Source organism: Lactuca virosa, chromosome 6 (genome assembly GCF_052849685.1).
Source record: "Lactuca virosa cultivar CGN04683 chromosome 6, Lactuca_virosa_CGN04683_v6, whole genome shotgun sequence".
NCBI classification, from domain to species: Eukaryota; Viridiplantae; Streptophyta; class Magnoliopsida; order Asterales; family Asteraceae; genus Lactuca; species Lactuca virosa.
This window is the reverse complement of record NC_136431.1, coordinates 104,107,544-104,114,622: the sequence shown is the minus strand read 5'-3', so window position 1 is coordinate 104,114,622 and position 7,079 is coordinate 104,107,544. Positions and strand designations below refer to the sequence as shown.

Genomic DNA, 7,079 nt, shown 5'->3' with positions numbered 1-7,079 from the left:
GCGTACAATCTAGACTGCCAAGCATACCCGGAAATCCATGCCTCTCTTCATGAGCAGAATATAATCTCTCAATATCACGTTGAATAGGTTTGCGCAAATATTCTTCGTGAAAAACCTCATAAACACATGCAGAAAACCAATCTACACATTTAACTGCGGTCCTCTCGGATACTTTCAAGTATTCGTCAGATACATCAAATATTATACCGTATCCCAAATACTTAAGAGCAGCCGCACATTTTTGTATACTACTAAAACCCATTCTTCCTCTAGTGTTGGGTTTTTGTTTCATAACGAGATTCTAAAGCATTACTAATACGTAAAAATATAGCCTTATTCAGACGGAAACGACGTTCGAACGAGTCGTCATTCTAAAGACAATTATCGGCAAAGTAATCAAATACCAATAAGTCATGTGCGGCTTGGTGATCACGATTGACGACCCCCCTTGTACGAGCAGCATTCGAACTTTCTTCGTCGTGAATGTGTTGCACAATGTTGAAGAATGTCTCGACGAATTCTACGTCGTCATCTGAGTCAAAAGTTTTTAAAAATTCCATATGATTTGTGGAATCCATGTATATGTGTTTTGTGGTTTTAGAGAATGAAGGTTAGAATGAGGTGTAAGTTTTGGTGAAAATAGAAGGTTTATTTATGTTATTGAATTGAGTTTGAAAAAAAAAAGGCAAAATAGCCGTTCAACGGCCAAAGAAACCAACCACCAATCACCTTCTTCGTTTGAATTTGTCGTCGGGAACACGAAGGATCACGACCACGCCCGACCACGGAATGTCGGGGTGGTGTGCACAAGTTTTTCTCGTGGCCAACTAGACCACGAATCGATCCGTGGTATGTATACCACAAGGCCTAAGAGAGACAACGAGCAGACGTGAAAAGGAGAGTTTGTGGTGAGCATTCCAAAAGCGGTGTCAATATTTTATGTTTAAATGTCTGACTGAGTTGAGAACTCTGGCGGTGACAATTATTTCTAGAGAGCAATTGTTTTCAGTTTTTTCAGTAAAGTGGTTATTCCAGAGAATATTTTTCCGGTTTACTTTTAGATTTTTTCTCGACTAATGAATTGGTATCCTAAAATTTGTGGTTTTCTGATGTTAGTTGATTGTATATTTTATTATTTGATCATACATTTTGTTCAGCACAAGGTAAACAAAATTCAAGTAATTCGCCAAAATATTTTCATAAATTTTTTAACTAAGTTTGAAAAATTAGGTGGGTCCTACGACCCACCTAGCTTCTACTTAAACTTGCATCTGTACGCAGCGTGTGGGATGAGCTATGCGACACGTGTGAGGCCTTTAGGTGTTTTTTTGGAAGTTTTAGACTGCCACCGAATTTTATAGGGTTTTGATTGTTTTTTCTAACTCTTGAATTTGGGTATTGGCCTCTCTTTTTTAGGACAACGATTCAAACCCAGATAAATATAAGGGCTCGGAATAATTTTATCTAACTTTGGTAATTATCCTGATATTTAAATTCTTTATCTAGAACATTCTAGAATCTTCTAGTTTCATTTAATTAATTAAACAATTAATTAATGAACAAACTATCCCCTATGAACTATTCTCTTTCCAATTCTGATCGCATTTGTTCTTGTGTGCAACCTAAAAGGACCATGTTATTTACATTAATATTACCAACTTGACGTGGCTATGAGAACCATACTTCAATAGGTCCTTCTTGCACTAACCACCAACAAAGTCTAGTCCAATACTTACTAATAATGTACTACAAGTGTCCGGTCCAAATGCAACTACTGTACTTTTTTCCAATCTATAATACACATCGCTTAGACTAATGATTTCAAATTCGTTTGATCTTTATGATATCTATATTAACATGAGACATGGATCATACGTTAATCTCAATCTTTAATATTATGTTTCTCGATAGAGGCTTGTGGTAACATTATCAGATTAACTGTTGATCTAATCAACTTAGTCTAAGCATGACCAAGAACTTGATTGTTAGCAACAAATCATCAAGGGACCCAGAGATATCTACTTCTCTTATTTCGGTAGAAGGATGTGACATCTTATAATTTAATTTAAAAATAAAATAAGGATGTTAGTGGTTAAAATATGTCCAATAACCTGTTATATTTGGGAAAATGCAAGTAATGATAAGAACTAGCAAAATTCTCAAACTAGAGGGACCATAAGTGAAAAATTGAGGAAATATTATGCAAGCATACTTCTGTCATTCTTGCTAGATGTATTTTTCAAGGAAGAGAAAGTGATAATGGTGAAGGCTTGATTTCTTTACATATTGGGCTTGATTCAAGAGGAGAGTTGGGAATCAAGCAAAGGAAATAAGGAATCAAGGCTAGCAATGTATAACTCTTCCCCAATACCCATAAAATTCGAAGCTGTGAAGATGGTGAAACCCCAATATCAAGTTTAGTAGGATTTTATGATTAGGGTTTCGCTTTCTAACCCCCTTTGGGTGGTTTTGATGGTTCCAATGTCAACCCAATCATTCTAGTCATGGTTTTGATGATTTGGGTAAAAAGACCACCAAGAACCTTAAAACCCCACTTTCGGAGATTATGTATTGGAACATGAAATTATGATGGATTCAATAACCTAGATGAGGTTTGAAAATAAGAAACCTAATGGGAATGATCAAACTCATCCATGATGGTAGAATCATGTACAAGCTTGAATGGAAATGGATTTGGGGACATTAATATGAAAACCATATAACCCTTGTGGTTAAGCAATTTATAAGTAAATGAAGTTCATAAACATGGAATGGAATTGAGGATTCCATAGTTAGACTAACTACTTGCAATGAGATTGATGGTGGTTTATGTACTTAACAACTTTCATATGGTTATTCAATGAGTTAGGAGAAAACTAGTTGAATTTTGGAATGTGCACTTGGAAACAAGTCTAGTTATATTTTCAATTAAGCTTAAGGATCATCAAATCCTTAATGAATTTACTGAGGATTTAATGAATTAAGTTAAATTTTTTGACATGATAAAACGTTCTCTAGTAGTACTTGGAAACCTTTATAGGTGTTACAAATGGTTATCTAAAGGACCAAAATCAACTAAACAAGTTTAAGACTCAAAACGTGAGTTTTTGGATGTGTTTGAGTTGGCTATGAATGCGGTCCGCATGGTCAGATACCCGGTCTGCGTGCAAAGATCAGAATGCCAAGCTCGACCGGAATCTGAATTTTAGTATTTTCCTCATAACTTTTTCATACGGACTCGGATTTAAGCATATTTTTCGCATACATCCATATTTTTACATAAAGAATGAATTAAAGAAATAATATTTAGTAATAGCAACTATAAGGGCTATTTGCATAACGAACCGAAAATCCTTCCGTTAATGACGTTAGCTTTTTGTTACTTGAAAATATTTATGCAAAAGATGTTATCTTTATGAGGTTAAAATGGAATTAATTAAACAAAAATAATATTATTTAATATCTAAATGAATTAATCAAGAAATAATAGTAATATAATACAATTAAGTTGATTTATGGAATTAATAGTGAAAATATAATTCATTAAAGTGGTGTAAATGATGTTGAGGGGCTGAAGTGTCATTAAAAGGAACTTATAATGTTATGTTATATAGGGTTAGGGTTGAAGGGTTGAAAAATTGAAACTTGAGGGACTGGAGGGCTAAAATCACATTAAACCATCTTGGTCGTCGAGTTTATAGGGTTCGATTAGTATTCATACGTTCTTTCTTGTGCTTATACTCACGATCAAAAAAAGTCTCGATGGATTTGGGTTCTTGTACGCCGTGGATAAGAAGGAAAAATAGGATACATCGAGCATGAGAAAGAGTCACAACTTGGAGACTACTTGCATGTGTTTTCCTTGCCCAACGTATGCATAAAGATCGATCAAAAATCAAGCACATGTTGGATTGAAAATTGAGTTGAGGGCCAAACCCTGATTTTTAGGGTTTGATACCTATTTAAAAAACATTATCTCTTCAAGACCATTTCCCTCGTTAGCCTCGATCTCCAAAATTCGTCCCTAGCAAACCCTAATCCTTTGTGTGTGCATTTTGAGCTTGAAAGTGTACTTTGGTGATCTTTAAGGAAGAGCAAAGAAGTGAAATCAACATGGAAGCTCAAGACATCTTGGATCCAGAAGCATCTTGCCCTCAAGCTTCATTTAGAGGTATATGGATCTTGATGTATTATTTTCTTAGATTATGTTAGTCTAGAAGTTGTATGCATTTTTGGTCCCATTGTTTAGTGTAGTGGAGTATGAGCTACTCTAGGTCCTTGAAATGTAGTTTCCTGTAGTTTTGAGGTTCTAGATTCATAAAAATGAGAGCTTTGACACTCTCATTAATACATGCATGAGTTTGGGAGTTTTGGGTGACTTTTGGACCAAGGGTTTGAGCTTTTACCCTATTGTATGTATGCAAATAGATAAAGTCAGAGACTTTATCCATTAAGATGTCCCTTTTTACTTGGATCTAAAGTTTGGTGCCTTGCTTCATGAGAGAAGAGCATAATGGAAAAGCATGGATGCAACTTTGGTACGTTGGGTGTACCTGGAGGTACATTGCGCCTATTAGGGATCGATCCCTCATTTTGAAATGGAACCCTCTATGTTAGGCGTGTAGGGAGTACGCAGGGCGTACTCAGCCCAAAAGGAATCTTTGACTTTTTGACAATGACTTTGACCAGTATTTTGATAAAGTTTGACCTAGGGGTATTTTGGGTATTATGAGCAGTAGTTTGAGACTAGTCCATTGTTTATTGTATAGGTGATCCTTAGAGTTGGCATTTGGAGCAGCGTTCCTTTCAATTATCATTTCAGACTATGAAGTGAGTTTTCCTCCACTACAAATAAATTTACATTTAGTGGCACAAGACTTTAGTGACATATTTTGTTTTGTGTCGGTATATAATCCTTTTAGTGGCAGATATATTTATGTGCCACTATATCTTATTGAAAATTCTAATTTTCATATCTCCCTCCAAATTCCCTCCACAAAATCAAATCGGCACAAAGGAATAGATAACTCTTTTCATCCTCACCTCCACTTCTCCAAGTCGTCCATCCTTTACTTTTTCTCCCTATGATTCCTGGAGCACTATCTTCAATCCACCTCACCAACACCGCCGTCTTCTTCTATAGATCAACCGAAAACCTCCCATACCCTCCCTAATACCAAGGCTTTATTTTCTACCATATATCAGATATGATGTATAAAAGATTTCGGAGGTCAATCAGGTATGTATGACACATCGGATCAGATATATGGTATATAATAAATGATTCATCGCATATTGGAGCAGATTTATCGGGGTTTTATAATTCTCCGATGAAGAATACGAACCTTAATCAGGTATGGATTGTTCAAATGTTTCACTTTCCTTCAACTACTAGACTATCTCCTTTCTCTCTCTATGTATCGCAATTGTAGAACCTAATTCGATTTTGGTGTTCACAGACTATGATTTTGGTGCTTACATATTGAGTGTTCATGGATTGCGATTGTGGAACCCTAACATATCCCATTTCCTTCTCTCTTTATCGTGATTGTGGAACCCTAACCTGATTCGGGTGCGATGGATGCATAATTATTTGGGGAAGAAGAGGAACATGATTGAAGTGATATTCAGGATGGCTTCTTCCTGGTAAGTACATAAATTCAAAATTGTTTTTTTGAATCATGTGATTGATGGGTGAAATGGTCAAAATTAATTTTTTTTTCTTGTTTAGTCGTTCAACTGGGATGACAAGAAAATGAACCATGATTTCAAACGCACAACTCAAGTTACCCTAAAAGACATTGTTAAGCTGGTTGGTGGTTGTTGCTAAGTTTACCATGAACCTCTATTTTCACTAATATATTTCCTTTCGTTCTTATGTTTAGATTTGATAATTGAAAAATATAGGATGCGGAGGACAACTATGTTATGATTTACGTGAAGGGGATTAATAACAACCATATTGTGGATAAAACTCATTAGCAGTTGGAGTGTTGAGTGAATATTGTAAGTTCTCAAATCTCTGTAAAGAAAAAAGAAAGGGTAAATTGGGAAATAGCTATTGGTCATGTAAACCGACATTTGTAAAGAAAAAGGAAAATTTTGGAAATTTGAAGATGGTAGTTTATTCTACTTCCTTTTCTATTTGGATGGTTGAGGGTATTTTAATAACTTTAAGTGATGGTGGGGATTTTTACAGGTGTTCATATACACTCTAGAAACATTTTGGAAGATGTTGAACTTAAGAATGTCGTAAAAGCTTTCAGGTAACAAACACAATTAGATGTAGTAGTTCCGAACCATTTATACTTGCAACATGTGCCTGACTTTTGCAAATATATATTTATCAGTGGAGAATTCATAGGAGGATAAGATATTATCGTGAATATACTTAAGGTAAGTTTGTACATGTTTATATTTGGTCTTTTCATATTTTGGGAGGTCTTACCAAAATTGATGTTTAACTTTTAATATCCAAATCGAGTTGTTATCTTTAAAAACACGAAACATATTATGGGTAATTCACATTTCCACAGAGACAATGCAGGTCCTAGTTCATTGTATGAATACTATGTAGTTGGAATGTTTTATATTCTATAATATATCAAATTTTGATCTCCATCTTTTTCAATTATAGTTAATGGATACCAAAGCACAACTATTGTATATCATATACGAGTATATCAGTGTAATTATGAGGTATTCATTCTTTGCATCAGTAGTTAATTTTAACAAAAAGTTTTAAGTATTCTCTAAATACCATTAAGTTATATTGTGAGTCATTTTTGAAATGTTTATTAACAAGACTCACGGGTGGAATCTGTAGATCTTATCTCATGTTTCTAAGGGGCTTAAAAAATAAATTTGGACGACGTTTGTATTTATATTTTAAATATTTTAAATATTGTTGTTAGACAAGTTTGAATTGATGTAATGATATTGTGTTTTCCATTTATTATCTTATTGTCATATTATTATTTATATTCCATTTAAAAAATTGGATCCAATTTTTAATATAAACTTTTATGGTAAAAAATATCACTAAAAGCATGAAAATAATATTTGTTTTACTAGTTAAA

General features: G+C 34.3%; 1 long non-coding RNA gene across 1 annotated transcript; it reads left to right on the top strand.

Moving 5' to 3' along the window:
* The first annotated feature begins 5,100 nt into the window (after nt 1-5,100).
* LOC145118644 (uncharacterized) lies at nt 5,101-6,645 on the top strand. Its single transcript, XR_013713390.1, has 3 exons — nt 5,101-5,354; nt 5,460-6,006; nt 6,200-6,645. It is a non-coding gene; the product is annotated as an uncharacterized LOC145118644 (long non-coding RNA).
* The last annotated feature ends 434 nt before the right edge of the window (nt 6,646-7,079 follow it).